This window comes from Oryctolagus cuniculus, chromosome X (genome assembly GCF_964237555.1).
Source record: "Oryctolagus cuniculus chromosome X, mOryCun1.1, whole genome shotgun sequence".
Taxonomy (NCBI): domain Eukaryota; kingdom Metazoa; phylum Chordata; class Mammalia; order Lagomorpha; family Leporidae; genus Oryctolagus; species Oryctolagus cuniculus.
The window spans coordinates 102023148-102040360 of NC_091453.1; the positions used below are offsets into that span (position 1 = coordinate 102023148).

At 41.9% G+C, this 17213-nt stretch overlaps 1 long non-coding RNA gene across 1 annotated transcript; it reads left to right on the forward strand.

Moving 5' to 3' along the window:
* The first annotated feature begins 2247 nt into the window (after window positions 1–2247).
* Window positions 2248–14725, forward strand: LOC138847506 (uncharacterized). Its single transcript, XR_011385345.1, has 3 exons — window positions 2248–2466; window positions 10497–10661; window positions 14568–14725. It is a non-coding gene; the product is annotated as an uncharacterized lncRNA (long non-coding RNA).
* Window positions 14726–17213: the final 2488 nt, after the last annotated feature.

The following is a 17213-nucleotide window of genomic DNA, read 5'->3' on the forward strand; positions in this document are numbered from 1 at the left end:
GACAGAATCCGGTGCCCCGACCGGGACTAGAACCTGGTGTGCCGGCGCCGCAAGGCGGAGGATTAGCCTAGTGAGCCTCGGCGCCGGCCCTTAATAAATGCTTTTTTAAATGATGAGAATTTTCAAACTTTAGTCACGGAAGCTAACAACAGAGTCTCCATAAGAAATGCCAGTCTTTATCAGAGTCTTTCCTGCTAATATGTAGTTACAGAACACCCCAAAACAGGTTTGAGGAATTGCTATAGAACCCCCCAAACTGGTTCCCCTTGCCTGATGTGCGGCAAGCCAATTATTGGCATCAGGGTGGTGAAAGAAAGTAGGTTTTTATCACAAAGTGCAGAGCCAGGAGCCCGGCAGCTGGTGCCTATTTCCTGGGCTCCCTGAGGGATTAGGGGTAAAGAGTCTTACAGATTGAAGTTGCGGCTGAGAGGTGCAGGTTCAGCTCATGTCCAGGTTCCTCCTTCCATTGGTCAGTGATGTATCTTGTCCTTCAGGGGATTTTGATGAGGGCGAAGTGGGCTCTAGTCAGTTGAGGGGCTACGTGCAGGTGGGAGTTACTTTTTGCTCAGAGGTAACCAGTAGAAACCACCTCAAGACAAGACAGAACATCAAGGTGTTATCTACCGGCGAAAACATATGACATCTTGAGTCCCACGATTAGGGCTGGTTGCTCCACTCCCTCAACTCAGCAAGTTCATTTTAATGAACACAGGATAAGGGAAACTTTAAGCTCAGGGAGGAAGGCTGGGAGACCATGGGAAACTAGGACCTGATGGTATTTGGCATCTGCATTCAAGACACGTGTAGGGGTTTGATTTCATTGTTAGGCCCTGGGTGGAGCCACTGGGTCTCATCTAGTGTGCTGGAGAAGGCCTTGAAAATAGTTGGCTGAATGAAGCCCTGGGGTCTTGCACAGGTCATTTCTCCTTAAGGGCTTATTAGAGAAAAGTTCTTCTAACACTTGGTAATATGGTGAGGAAGACTTTCTACAATGGGCCTGGGTAGTGGTGATGCTGCTGAGACTGGACTTTGAATATGAGGACAAGTGGAGATTTATAGCCAATGGACAGAGGGGGAGAGGGTGTCAGCAGATGGAAAAATAACCAAGAAAATCTTGATTACACATCAAAGGGAGGCAGGCTCTTGCTAAAGGCAGGTCTAGGAGTTAGACATCAAGAGTAGGAGGATGAGAAGTTTGATCAGGTACCAAGAGTTGGGTATTTATTTAATTTACTGATTTAGCAGAACTGAGGATGAAGCCTGGTTTAAAAGAGGGCTTAGAGGAGCCTGACTCAATTTTGGTCAGTGAGGGAGCCTTTGTCAGGCCTAGTCTGCTGGGTATAGTGTTGCTCATTATGCTTGACATTTGCCACACTGTAGAAACCCCCACTTGCCTACCTCACTTGCAGGCAGGCTCACCTGGTGGGAGATGAAAGCTGATGCCAGTATTTATCCAGTAGAGCTGCCCCCTTAAAATCACCTGGGCAGCAGCTTTAAAAACACTTGTGCCTGGGTCCCAGCCCATGCCTGCTAAATCCAAATTAATGAGGCGATGCTGATATAATTATGTTTAACATGATCTCCTAGGGTTTCCCTCTCAGTCAGGGTTGGGACTCCTAGGTTTACAGTACCGACTGAGCTAGAGAACAACAGGGAGTGAGAAGTGGCTGTTGGGGAGGGGACAAAAAGGGGTACGGAGATGTAGAGGAGGCTGGAGAGGATCCCACATTTGCTCTTTTTTCCCACAGACATGGGTTTGAGACCAAACCCCTTTAATGTAAAGGAAGGACCCAGCCTCTTGTCTGTCTCCCTTAACCCAAGGTGTCCTTGCCTGTCCTTTACCAAAAGGAAGTCACTGGATTGAAGGAATTCAGCTGGCCTGACAAGGTTCTAATCACCAGACTCAAGGAGCCATTTGCTTCTCCAATACATAAAACCTTGTTGGCCAATATTGTTTGGATGGGTTTGTGTAGAGGAATTCCAGGTCCAGGAAGGGAAACGCCAGGTCAGGGGCAGAAGGTAACTATCGCTTACATGTAACCCCCCCCCCCCAGCCAGAGCCCACCTTAATTCCCTAAGGAGCATAGCATCATAAATAAATTGGTTGGCATCACCAACCAATCAAAGGTAGGCCACGAGCACCACTGACCAACCGGGAACTTGGACACGAGCTGATCATGCACCTCGCGGCTCTAGTTTGTCTATAAAAACCTTCACCCCTAACTCCTCAGAGAGTCTGTGGATGAAGCAATAGCTGCCCAGCGCCTTGCTCTGCACTTTGCAGTAAACACCTACTTTCTTTCACCACCTGATGTTGGTGATTGGCTTTCTGCATGTTGTCAGGGGAGCAGACCCAGGCCTGGAGTTCAACAGCAACACCTCCAACTAGTTTCTTTGTTCGACGACAGGTTCCTTCTGCCTTTGGAAGGCTCCAGGATTTATGTCTTCATAAAAATGGCAAAGCAAGTGAGTATTATCTACAATATCAGTCACCTTTGCTTCTCAGGCCCTTTTTTTCTCTTTTTTTCTGTTGCTTCTCAGACTTCTGGAACCCTTGCCTTCTCTGTGCTTGTTAGAATTAAAATCTGCTCTCCTGAAAGAAGCAGGCTAACTATGGCTCACTAAGGTTTGCGTGGTTGATGAGGCAGACTGGTTGGTGTTTTTAAAAAGAGACAAATCCAGAAGTTAAAGGAGTAGATGCTCCAAGATAGACAAACCAGATGTGGAAGAGGAGCAACAGATTGTGTGTGTGTGTGTGTGTGTGTCCAGAGGTGGGGCGGGGGTATCTACTATGCCACACATGTCACAGATAGAGCAGCTTCCTTTGTTGATGCCTGAGGTTGACTCGGAGACTGGCTGTGTCCCAGATTCCTAGGACTGTCTGAGAGTGAGAGATAGTAGGCAGAGTTCTATCTTTTTCCTAAAGGAACCGCAAACCGAAAGGTCTAGCAGCTAAACCTTGACTCCCAGGTAAGATGCAGCCCTTACTGAAATAGCACTCTGTCAGCAGAACAGAGTCTCATTGGCTCATTATCGGGCGAGGTCAGGACATTATTCTGGCAGCTTCTGAAAGCCACAGCCTGTTAGGAAAAAAAATTTCTTCCTGAGGGTTTAATACGGCTTGCTCTCACTTGTTCTCACGAGCGCTTTTGCTCCACCGCTCTTTCGCTCTTTTCTTGGGCCTCCTTTTAAAATGCTAATTAAATTTGCTTGATCTCTGCTGCCCCCTCCCCCAGCTAATTTTGGAGATTGAGAAAGGGAGCTTGATATCTATAAAAGATGTGCTTGTCTTTCCACCTGAGCTACCTTTGTATTTCATCCCCTTTTATTACAAGAAATTGTGTCGGGGCCCTAAACACTAACATACATAACATTGATTGTATTCTGCATAACAAATTGGATTAGGATAATTACCACACAGATGTTAAAAAACCCTGAATGCAAATCAATGCAATTAGTCATGACTTAATATCCTATAATTCACACATTGGAATGTCTTATTGTGATTATACTATTTTAGAACTAAATGCTTTAACCAAAAAGTGGGGGGGGGGGTTCTTTTGCTCTGGTGCTGCACGTGCTCTGAACAAGAAATTGTTTTATGCTAATTTGGAATTTCACTACTCAGAATTCTTATTAACTAATCAGATCCTTCAATTTCTCTTGCCCCCTTTTATGTGGAGAAAGCCGCTTCTTTAGCAAGACAATTTCATGCGCAATTCAACTTGAATGCCACCATTATGAACAAAGGAATTTGCACACGGATGCTTTTGACAAACATGGCTTTAGAAAACCAAGCCTTGGGGGGGGGGCAGGGCCCCTCTCACTGATGACCAGGACCCTGAAACAAAGCAGACCGAGTGTAAGCAATTGGAGTGGGTCCAAGTAGCTGGCAAAGAGCAGAGCTGTCACAAAGGGCAGTCAGCTTAGAGCTGCCACAAAGGGTTGTGCATCTTGCACCCCGCTGAGGGGGGTGGGTGGGGGCGGCACTCCAGCCCGGGATCTAAGCTCCAAGCTGTGCACCCACTTGCAGCTCGGCATCCAACCTAAAGAAAGGGCACCCGTTTCTAATTCTCACAAAGGCGCCTTAAGGGTGCAAGTCAGGAGTTTGGTCACAGAGCAAAAACCATACAAGTAGCACTGTTAGAAACAACAGCAGCTGGGAACCCTTGAGTCTGAACTGTAAACACAAATCCTAAGGTCTTTACTGGAAAGACTGGTGCTCTGTGCTTGCTTAGAATTGCTTAGAGTTCAAGGTGCTCCTATGATCTACATTTTACACTCTCGTTTACATGCTCTTTGCAACTGTTCGGCGTCTGATTGATGTCAAAGCTTTGCACACCTGGCTGATCTGGGGGATCCCTTGAGGGCTGGGCGTGTGCCATCATTGTGGGCTCTGGAGTCCTGCCACCTAGGGTTGCCAGATTTAGCCAGCAAAACACACAGAATGTCCAGTTAAATTTGAAATTCAAATATGTAACAAATGCTTTCTAAGGTAACTACATTCCCAAAATTCAATTTTAACTAGGTAGTCTGCGTTTTATCTGGCAACCCTAACCCCACTCGGGCACAAAGAATAGAGCTTCATGGTTAAAATAAATCTGGGCCAGTGGCTCTCCTGCTTGCGTGTGCAATCAGAATCACCTGGAGGCGATTAAGACCCTGACTAAGCTCCACCCCCAGACTTTCTGATTCAGCAGGTCTGGGGTGGTGCCTGACAATTTGCATTTCTAACAAGGTCCCAGGTGATGGGGCTGCTGGTCCCGGGAACACACTTTGGAAAGCACTGCTCGAATACAAGCTCAATAAATGGATCTGGTGGGGTGGAAGCTCAGGCTGCTGAATTGATAACAAGCAGGCAGAGAGCTTTGTAGCCCTCTTTGAGCTGGATGTGTGGGTCCCCTGGCAATGCTCCCTCAAGGTGTACGTTAATGCTCACCTCTGCTCCCTCCCAGCTGGATCTCTCCTGACTGTGTTCCCCTGACAATAATCAGAGCTGTCGCTTGCATTTGTTACTTCCAGACTTCTTTTTACCTCCATCAACTTTAACTCTCTCATCCCTTACTTCCTCTTTAAATGCTAGTATCTTTATTATTCATCCCGGGGATGGCAAATCTACGTGTTGTAGGTATTGGTGAAGAAGGATTCTTCCTTTCTCAGCAGGAACCAACCATTTGGAGGTTCCTGGCAATTTTTAATGAAGATATTGATTCCCTTTAAGGCTTTCTTTGTTTTGGGCCTGCCACCATAATGACTCTTTAATTACTTAAATATAAGACACTACATTCCCATTGACATGGGGTGAGATTTTGGTATGAGAAAATTGCATAAGGTGTACCAGGGTTTCCCTTTGAAGCTAAGTTTGAGATCTGGAATTTGACTGAATTTCTGTTGGTGGTTCAAAGTTGTAACCTGTTGGGATGGACTAAGGGCATTCTAGTCAACTCTAGGGGTCAGGCAAGGGCAATAAAACTCCTGATGTAAGAGACAGGACTGAGTAGTTGGCTCCTGCTCAGAGAGTCCTAAGGTGCCAGAAGGATTCAAGGTCATTTCTGGCAACTCTCTGAAGCTACTGAGACCAGAATCTGCTTCAGTACAGCCCTTCCGGGGGGCAGGTTGAAGCCAGAAGCACAAATGCTGTGTGTGAAGGAGCTAGAAGGCCCCAGGCCTACTTTCTGTATTTTTTATTGGACAGGCAGAGACATTTTTCATCTGGTTCACTCCCCAAATGGCGGCAAGAGCCAAGGCTGGGCCAGGCTGAAGCCAGCAGCCCAGAACTCAGTCCAGATCTCCCACGTGGGTGGCAGAAATGCAAGTACTTAAGCATCACCTGCTGCCTCCCAGAGTGAGCATTAGCAGGAGGCTGGCAGTAGACGAGAAACTGGTGCTCAAACCCGAACACTCCAGTATGGGACATGGGTGTCCTAGCGGCTCTGCCAAATGCCAGCCCCCAGACCTACTTTATCTTGAAACATTTATCTTGACCAGTCATGCCTCAGAGTTCCTGTATACCTAGCCCAGGGACCAAGACTCTGTAGTGCTGTCGGGGAGTGTATCTGATACCCTGGGTTCTATGGGACCCCAGGATACAAGCTGAATTTCCTGTCAATATGGGCATGAAAAAAATCAGTCATAAGAATTAAAGCATTAAAAGAAATGTTACAATTTGTATTTCAAATTGGTGAAATGCAATGTGGTTATTACATGTGGCCCTTGAGAGTACTTCAAAAACTTTGTAGAAAAATGGAATTGTGTGATAAGTTTATATTGGTCCAAAACTTTGAAATCCATGCATGATTTTTCACAATCTGCATTTTTCAAAGTGCCATTGTGTATGTAGTGCTGCTTCCTCTTTTTATGCTGATGGCAGATGTTGTTATTTGATCACAGCCTTATTCCCACTGAGCCTGGGTACGTGCTTTGAATCCCATTAGGACATTTTTGGTTGCAAGTGACAGAAAACAAACTATTAAATAAATCTTTAGCATGTGCCAGGTAGGGTTCTAATGGCTTTATACATCTATAGATTATTTTAAATCGGCTATACAAAGTAGACCAGTTATCCCACTTTAACAGATGGAATTGTTTTAATGTAAGGATTCAAGGGTGTCTCACTAATCCCAAGTGCCTGACCATGGAATAAGTGCAGTCTGCATTCTCTCTATGCCACTTGCTCCTACATCCCCTTGTACCTATGTTTCCTTCTTACTTTTCATCAGCTTTGTCTTTCTAGTACATATTGAGGAAAACATAGTGGCCAACACCACCCAAGTTTTAGACTTTATGGATCTGACAAGACAGAAACTGATTTGGTTTTTACAGTAACTTTATAGTAAGTTTCATTTTTTACTATTTTGAAATTGACAAAAATTATCTTATGTACAACATATTTTGAAATATGAATATGTTGTAGAATGGTTAAATCAAGCTAATTAAAATTATGTATTACCTCATATTTGTGATAACAACACTTAAGATATATTAAAAATTTTCAGGCATATGATGTACTTTAAAAAAAAAGATTTATTTATTTGAAAGGGAGAGTGAAGGAGAGAAGATCTTCCATCCACTGCTTCACTCTCCAGATGGCCAGGGCTGGGCCAGGCCAAAGCCAGGAGTCGGAAGCTTCTTTGAGATCTTCTATGTGGGTGCAAGAGCCCAAGCAGTTGGGCCCTCTTCCGTTTGCTTTCCCAGGCACCTTAGCAGGGAACTGGATTGGAAGTGGAACAGCCAGGGCTTAAATTGGTGTCCATATAGGATGCTGGCATCACTGGTGGTGGCTTTACCTGCTGCACCATAATGCCAGCCCCTACAATGCACTTTGATCAAATCTAGTCCCCATGTTGTTTAACACATCCTTTGAACTTACTCCTCCTGTGTGACTGAAATTTCCCATCCTTTCACCAGAATCTGCCTATTTCTCCCAACTCCTACCCTCTGGTAATCCCCATTCTACTCTCTACTTGTATGAGTTTTTATCTTTTAGATGCCACTTATAAGTTAGATCATGTGGAATTTGTCTTCTCAAAGACAAACTGATCTCTTAATTTAAAAATCTCCTGGGAAGAGATTTTTTTGGGATTAGGTGTTCAGCCCTGGACTCAGTCTCTTAGAAATTAACTTTTGCTTATCCAGTGCAACTTGAAAGAGGAAAATACTCATTCAAAAGCATGAGCAGAGAAATGAGAATCACGTTGTATGAATGCACAGCTCCCACTGATACCACATGGATAGAGAAGGGGTGGGAGAAGTCCTTGAAAAGGAGGTATTGGGAGGACAATAGCTGTCCACAACACCTAATACAGCATTCTACCTGTTTTCTACCAAGTGATCAGAAGTGATACATGGTTCTATTTGTCATTTCCTTTCTGCCTCTCTCCCCCTGTTGGAACAGGAGATGGGTGTGTAGATTCATTTACAGTGATTTCATTGTTCAAAGGGAAGTTCCTCATATCTGTCCAAGCAACTCTGTGTTCACTGCTCTTGTAGCTCTTTTCTGCTCATGTCTATTGCTAGACCTCATCCTGCAGGTGAACTTGGCTAGGTGAAAGTACTTTCAAGGAAGATTTTCTAGACATGGTGGCAGAGATGTTATTGATAAGGACATTGCCCCATGAGGGACATGGCAATTAGAAGAGTGAGGTGGGTTGGATGGAGGCATCATTTAAAAAATTTGGCAACTCGGGCAAGACCTCATAGATAACAGGCCCAGAAATATTTTTTTTGTTGGAGACCCTGAAAGCTCAGTGATCTCCCATGCATGGACTCATGCTAACTAAATCTAAATCACAAGGGATAGAGATACCGAGCCAGAATTTGGATTTCTGCATTTTCAGAGCTACAGATAACTGTTAATCATACTGGAATTGTAATGTCAGGCCAGACCTGAAAGGAAAGCTAAATGATCGCAAATGGTTGTGGAGTGAGCAAGGAGTGAAGACTAGCAGAACTCCTTAGATATCTTAATAGCATCTGCAGTTCATCTGTGAGAGTCCTACCCTAGGAATTGGAGAGCAGGCAGGGACTAAGTACTCATATTTGTATGTGAGAATGAGCTCAGTTGTGCTACACATTGAAAATTTCTTGTTCTTTGACTCCTTTTCTAGATCTCAACACTAACTTTTCTCCTTTGGTTACTATGTCCATCTTCAGCTTCAAATTACCATGCAATGAGCTATTAACAGTGTTACATCAAACCAGTATTCTGAAAAAGGAACACTGTTCTGCAGAATGATAATTGATGTTTTGCAGTCAAAAATATTTTCTCCATGGTTGACATGGAGTTATAGATTGCTTTCCCACAGGATTTCTGAGATCCTTTATAGAACCAATGTGTGTTGAGAATTTCCAAAAATAGGCTAAAGATGGCAAATTTATTTGATCACTTGTATTCTTCAAAAGTTTTTTTTTTGAATTTTATTTAAGTTATGCAAGTTTCATGTATTTCATATATATAGATTTAGGAACACAGTGGTACTTCCCATTCTACCCTCCCTCCTGCCCACACTCCAACCCTTCTTCCTCCTCCCTCTCCTATTCCCACTCAATTTTTACAAAGATCTATTTTCATTTTACTTAATGATTGTAAAGTTAACCCTACACTAAGTAGAAGAGTTCAGCAGATAGTATGAAGAAGAGCACACTGTTCCTCAACATAAGAGACAAGGGCTGTGAACAATCATTGAATCTCAATGTCCTTTTCACTCCAATACATTACATTTCAGGTACTCTATTAGTTACCTCCGATCAGGGAAAACCTATGATATCTGTCTTTTTGGGGACTGGCTTATTTCACTAAGTATAATGGTTTCCAGTTGTGTCTATCTTGTTGCAAAAGATAGGATTTCATTTTTTATAGCTGAGTAGTATTCCATACTGCATATATACCATAATTTCTTTATGTAGTCAACAGTTGATGGACATCTGGGTTGATTCCATAGCTTAGCCATTGCGAATTGTGCTGCAGTGAACATGGGGGTACTGATAACTCTTTCAGATGCTGATTTCTTCAAAACAAGGTGAGTGTTTAGCCTAGTGGTTAATCTGCTGGATAGGCCACCTGCATCCCACATCGAGGTGCCTGCATTTGATGCCCACTTCCAGTCCTCACTCCAGATTGCTGCTAGTGTGCACCCTGGTAGCAGGTAATGACTCAAGTACTTGGATTCCTGCCAGCTTGTGAGAGACCCACATTGAGTTCCTGGCTTCTGGCTTTAGGTTGGCCTGGACCTGACTACTGTGGGTATTTGGGGAGTACAGCAGCATACTGGGACTCTTTCTGTACCTCTGTATATCCAATAAATAAAAACTTTAAATTATGATTAGTGAAATAAGACAGGCACGAGAAGACAAATACCACATGAATTCACTTATATGTGGAATCTAAAAAAGTCAAACTCATAAGCAGAGAGTAGAATTGTGGTTTCTAGAAGCCTGGGAGGCTAAGGAAAACGGGAAGATGTTGACCAAAGAGTACAAAGTTAAAGTTAGAGGAAGTAAGTTGTCAAGATCCATTGTGTAACCTGGTATACCACAGTCAATGTATATTTCAAAGTTGCTAAAAATACATATTGTAAATGTTTTCACTACAAAAAAATGAGGAACATATATAAGGTGATCAAATGTTAATGAGCTTGATGTGATGATTCTGATATTTATATGTAGATTACATATACATAAATATCACATTATACCCCATAAATATACTTGGATATAATTATCAGTTGTCAATTAACAATAAAAATTTAGTTATGAGGGAAAATGTTTCTAGTTGCTGATGTAAGAGGTTTGTACAAACTTGGTGGCTTAAAGAAACATAAATTTGTTTTTTTTTTTTGTTATCTTGCAGTTCTATAGTTCTGAAGTTCTGAAATTAGGGTGTCAGCTAACTACATTCCTTCTGGAGGCTCTAGGGAAAAAATCTATTTTCTCCCTCTTTCCAGCATCTAGGGACCACTCACATTCTTGGGTCACAGCCCTTTTCTTCATCTTCACAGCCAGCAACACATCTCAAATGTCCCTCCCCCTTGCTCTGTTACCACATCTTCGGACTCGGACACTCCTTCCTTCTTATGAAGACTCGTGATTACATTGGGCCCACCTCAATGATCCAGCATAATCTTACCTCAAGATCTTTAACTTAACCACATCTGCTATGGAAGGTAAGGTGTTTAGAGGTTTCAGGGATTAGGATATGGACATTTTCGGGCAGGTTGTGATATTTCCTTCCATAAGGAACAATGGGAAGCAATGGATTATAGCATTAAACATATCAATACAATTGTAGTCTTTGATGATTATGCCAGGGTCAAACTTTATCATATTTGGGCAGTTCTGACATTTCTCAGCTAGTTTAGAGGTTAGAACAGGCTTCTACAAATCTCACAGAATTCTCAAAGGGTATTTATGACCTACAAAATCTATTTGAGCAGTGGAGAAGGCTCTTGGTTTGAGAAGGAGAAAGGGCTTATGCACCAAAGAAGGGGATTTTCCCCAAGACTCCTTCTCAGAAACATACCATTCTCAGACGAAAATCATGCACAAGAATTCCATGGCAGTGGGCTAAAGTTACTTGTTTAAACGAAAGTAGAGATAACCTATCACTTGAAATGGAAATTAGGGCTCTAGAATGCCTTAAATGAGAGTGTTACCACCCCGGGAAACCCCCTGTTGACTTGTGAGCAAGAAAGTAAGGTTGCGAGCAGGTGACCTTTTCATGCCACACAATATATTTGTGACAGGTACTAGGCTGTGTTTGCAGAAACTGGCAACTGTAGCTGTTGGCTTTCCTGCAGAGACAATGGATCCCTTTTTGTGTCCTCTAAGGATATCTAACTATTTCATGATGATGGTGAAGATGATAACTCTTGCCTTTGATTTAATCTATTACTAAGTGTGGGGTCTCCAAAGGTGACTATGTCACCAGAAACTAAACTGCAGACCAGACAGAGGTTATTGAAATTCCATTAAACACTACACTGATTAAGAGTGGTAATTTCAGCTTAAGCAACAATCATGCCAAGGATTCCATTATAGAGGATGAATAACTTAGATTGTAGAAAAATAATTCATGAGGCTTTGGGTCTACTTGGGCAAATATACAGCAGAGGTTCCCAGGGATCGCTTTCTTACCATATCTCAATAGACTTTTCATTACTGTGTTTTTCTCACCTCCGCTGACACTGACTGTCCTAACTTCTCCTAACCCAGCCTTACATAAGCATTCCTTTTAGCTCTTTGGCCACACCTCTGTTTTATTTCCTGGTTCTTCTTTCCCCATTCTAACTATGGATTCTCCTAAAGACACAGTCCTTCACACACTCCTCTTTTCCTTATGGACTCTTTCATCTGTCCATTAAGCGCTTTAAAAAATGTTGTCATGCTTATTTATGTTTAGAGACTTATTTGTGCTCTAGGGATACAGAAATCTGTCAGGCACAATCCTTGTCCTTTTTTTTTAAAGATTTTATTTATTTGAAAGACGCAGAATTACAGAGAGAGGGAGACAGAGGTCTTCCATCTGCTGGTTCACTCCCCAGATGGCTGCAATGGCCAGAGCTGCACCGCTCTGGAGCCAGGAGCTTCTTCCAGGTCTCCCATGTGGGTGCAGGGGTCCAAGCACTTGGGCCATCTTCTGCTTTCCAGGCCATAGCAGAGAGCTGGATTGGAAGAGGAGCAACCAGGACTAGAACTGGCTTCCATATGGGATTCCAGCACTTTATGCCAGGGCTTTAACCCGCTGCGCCACAGGGCCACCCCCAAATCCTTGTCTTTTGAGAACTCAAACTGGGGAGGGTGACAGACAGGAAATCGGCAAAAATGAAATAGTTTAATAGTATGAAATATATATGCCATATTTTATGGAATTCCGTAGCAGGGGCCTTTATATGTGTTTCCATTTGGGATGTTTTCAGCTACAAGCAACAGAAAACTCAAAGTGACTTAAGCAATGAGGACAAGTATTATTTCTTATAATATACCTGAAGAGAGAAAGATTCTAGAATTGGTCAATTCAGGAGCTCAATGACCTCATTAAGAACCCATATATTTTCCATCTTTTCATCTGTTATCTTTAACATTGCTTCAGGATTGAAGGACAATTCCAGTTTAAGGTGTCACATGTAGAAATGATGTTTACCTGAAAAAAGATTGCTTGCACTACATTTAATTTTATGAGTCAGAAAATTCTATCTTTGAAGTTTCCACCCAACTTGCCTTCACGACCCATCAACTAGGATTACCTAAATCAGTTACTGACAAGGGGAATGTAACTGCCATGTTTGGCTTAGACCAGTGAATCTAAACTTTGGCTATGCATGAGAATCACCCAGAGGGCTTTTCAAAGCCCATGCCCAGGCACACCCTCGAGCAATTACATCAGAATGCTTGATGGTTGAGACATGAGCATCAACATTTTTAAAACATGCCAGGTGATCTTGCAGCCAAGATTGAGAACTATTGGTTTAGACCAAACAACCCCACTGACTTGTCCCACTGGAGAGGGGAGAGCTTTCAGCCTCTCTCAGGAATGTGAGTGTCTGCTATGGGACAAAATTGGGCTTGTATAAGCAAGGACGAAATGATGAATAGCTTTTTAGTAGGCAAAGCACAATGTCTGCCACAGTAACTGACCGGCATTCATGATTTCACTAGAGCTTTTATGTGGAGACTGATGTTTCCAGCTCTGACCTCATCTGAGCTTCAGCTGTCTCCCAGCATTTCTCCTTGGATTTTTTTTTTTTGTCCATGACTCAATCTCAATTTACTCCAAACTTCCTGGGAACATCATTTTCATCTTATATGAGGGGTCATCAAAAAGTTCATGGAAAATGTGCATTATATTCTGATTGCAGTTTTTTCTCAGGAACGTTTTGAAGTACCCTTGTAGTAACAGCATTCTCAGAGTATTTCAGGCTCTAGTTCTTAAAATCTTCTCCATCTCTTTTAGCTCGATTTTAAAAGTTGCCTCACCTGCTCTTCATTTTGCCCCCTGAGATGTTTTCACTGTCTTCTACTCTAGCTCCTTCTAGCCTGGTTCAGGCTTCCCTGCAGTACTACATGCCTGCATTCTGTAACAGTTTCTTGATTCCAGCCTTAAAACTCCTTCAGCTCATTCTGCATATTACTTAGGAATTACAGTCCTAAGATTCTACTTTCATTCTGTCATTCTGTGCAATGGATTTTAATTCTTACCTAAATCCTACCTGGTTTCTAGGCCCTCCGAATTTTAGGGCCTTAGTTCCTACTGGATGCATTCTCCATTTATTCCCATCCTCTTGGGTCCAGACACATTTGCCACTAGCCACGTATGTTTCCTTGGCAAGTTGTATAAGCTTTCTGAGTTTCAGTTTCCTTTGCTGTAAAGTACTACTGTTTTCTACCTCATAGGGTTATTATTGTCAGAATTAAATGAGTTCTGTTTTTCCCCTGCCTCTCTTATATTGCCAACTCTTTAATACATAAGTTATTCTTTTATTGTCTAATGCCCTGTACCCTGGGCTCCTTGTTTTATGGATCTCTTTTCTCCTCATCTTGACAGTCAAGCTCCCTCATGTGCCCTTTGAGTCACTCCTCTTCTGTGCCCTTCTGAATTCTCCTATTGTATACTGAGCCCATATGCAAGGTGTTCTGCAGCGCTTGCCAACTTTGTAGGTATTAAGTAGCACAAACTAAAAGTTGACAGAATCTGGTAGGAAGTAACTGGCTGCGGCTCAAGGGGATGGGACTTGTATGCAGAGGTATACTTCGTTTTTGCTACCTTGCTTACAGTCAGCAGCTTCCATGCTTACTCTCTGGCACTGAAGTTCAGGTGGTCTAATTTGCATGGAAGCGTCTCCATGCTAGTGCTGTGGTTTGAATATGTCTCTCCTAAAGTTCATGTGTTAAATGTATTCCAAAATCCATCTATTAATGGTATTTGGAAGTGGAGCCTTTGGGAGGTAATTAGGATCAGATGAGGCCTTGAGGGTGGGGACCCCATGATGGCATCACTGGCTTTACAAGAAGAGGAAGAGAGACTGGAACTATCATCCATGCTACTACTTATGTGATGCCTTCTGCCATGTTAGGTTGCAGCAAGAAGACCTCACTAGATGCCAGCACCATTGTCCTTGAACTTCTCCGGCCTACAGAGCTCTGAGCAAAATAAACCAAATTGCCTGATGTCAGGTATCTTGATGTAGAAACAGGAAACAGATGAAGACAGTCCATTTCCATTGCCTTCACTCTTAAGGTAAGGTGGAGGCTGGGCCTTCTGTGGCTCTGAGCTCACATTCAGTGGCCTGTTCATCACATCAATAAAGCCTGTTTTTGGCTTCTGGTAGGGTGGGGTGCTTGTGCAGCTTGGTAGCATGATTTTCTCATTTGAATCTCCATTTGGCTGTTGACTGTGAGGTTACCAAAGTTGTCTCAAGGTGATAGTGCAAACGTGGTCACAGAAAAGTATAAAATTTGTTGGAGAAGGATGTATGGAATATTTTGCTCTTTGGGTTCACATGGTTTTTGACTTTGTTTTGCTTACTTGTTCCCCAAATTGTGATTGAAGGACACTATTTGAACCAGAGTCTGCATCATTGGAAGTAAAAATATTTTGGATGGAAAAATAGGAGACCTGTATCTGTGTGTACCTTTAGCCAAGTCACACCCTTCCCTTGTGCCTCAGTTTCCTCGTCTGTAAGATGGCAATAATGCCTGCCCTACCACCTCATGTTGATATGGAAAGAAAGGATGATCAACTGTGTGCTGTACTACGAGAATGTATTATTTTAAATGGAGTTTAAACACAATCTGGCTTCAAGGGAACAAAGTTTAACAACTGGGAATTGGTAGGTTTGCTTTTGTGATTAAGCATAAGATTTATACTATCTGAAGGTGTTTGTGACTTTCCAATCCTTCTTGCAGTATTTGTAGTTATGCATGTGAGGTGGTGGTGATGGGCTTCTCGAATCTGGATTCTATGATTTTACCTTGTCTCTATCTATCTATCTATCTATCTATCTATCTATCTATCTAATGATTTATTTCGTAAGACTCTTATTTGCAGTGTAAGTCAATTACCCCCTGTTCTTGCAGGTTTCAGTGAACACTAATTAAATTGATTTTGAAATATAATAAACATTCACTAAATACTATGCATTGTTAGCTGGCTTTGTTGAACTTGATTTTATTTATGCTCATTTATTTGAAGATAATGGCTACCCTCAAAGAAGTTTAAGTTTGAGATAGATGAAGGTTGTTTATTTTTTCTGCAATCTCCCTATGGAGTTGTAATGAAAGCAAGTCTTGAACCAAATTTTGTAATGCATATTAGCATTTATGAAATAAACATTCATTTGCAATAACAAAGCTGTTCATATAAGCTGTTCTGTAAGCTTGATGAAGTTTCTGTCTCTTAAAATTCTTTGCCACAACTTGCCTTGAAGGGTCCCAGGGGGAACGTACAATCACATTACAGAAGCAATATTTCATTTTATTTTTTAAAGATGTGTTTTATTGATGTGAAAGACAAAAAGAGTAAAGGAGGGAGAGAGTTCCTATCCACTGGTTCACTCCCTAAATGCCTGTAACAGCCAGGGCTAGGATGGGCCAAAGACAGGAGCCTGGAATTCCATGCAGAGTAGCCAGGACTCAAACCTGTACTCTGATATAGGATGTAGGCATCCTAAGCAATGGCTTAACCTGCAGCACCACAATGCTCTCCCCATAGTTGTTTCTTGTTGTTGTTTAAAAAAGGAAATGAATCATTTTAAAAATGTTTTATTAATATAGAGAGAACAGATTTCATGTATTTCATGGGTACAATTCTAAGATAATCATACTTCCTTCCCTCTTACCTCTCTCATTCCATCCCCCTCCTCCCTTCCTTTTTAATTTTTGCAAAGACATGAATTCTGTAGTAAATTTTGCAAATACATTTCAATAATCACAGGCTTAATTCACCACTAATCATAATATTCAAGTAAAAAGTAGAAAGACCATAGTTCCACAGGAGTATAAACAAGTGATAATAACAATCATATCATGAGATATCCATTTCATTCCTATACATTTTTTATATTCTAACATCCATGTATCAGAGAAACCTATTTGTCTTGTTGAGACTTGCTTATTTCACTAAGTGTAATGGTTTCCAGTTACATCCATTTTGTTGCTAAAGACTATTCCATTCTTTTTTATGGCTGAGTAGTATTCCATAGTATACACATACAACATTTTCTTTATCCATTCATCAGTTGATGGACATCCGGGTAGATTCCATTTCTTTTCTATTGTGGATTGAGCTACAATAAACACGAGGGTACAGCTCTTTCATATGCAGATTTCATTTCGAGTAAACTCCCAGGAGTAGAATGCCTGGGTCATATGGTAGATCTATTTTCAGATTTCTGAGGAATAAGCCATACTGTCTTCCATAATGGTTGTACTAGTTTACATTCCCACCAACAGTGCTTTAGGGTACCTTTTTCCACACACCCTCCCCAGGATTTATTGTTTTTTGATTTCTGTTTTACAGCTATTCTAATTGGGGTGAGGTGAAACCTCATTGTGCTTGTTATTTGCGATTTTCTGATGGCTAGTGATCCAGAGCATTTTATATATGTCTGGTCATTTGAATTTCATCTTTTGCAAAATGCCTGTTCATTGTCCTTTGTCCATTTCTTAACTAGATTGTTTTGAGTTTCTTTAGCTCTTTATAGATTTTTGGATATTAATCC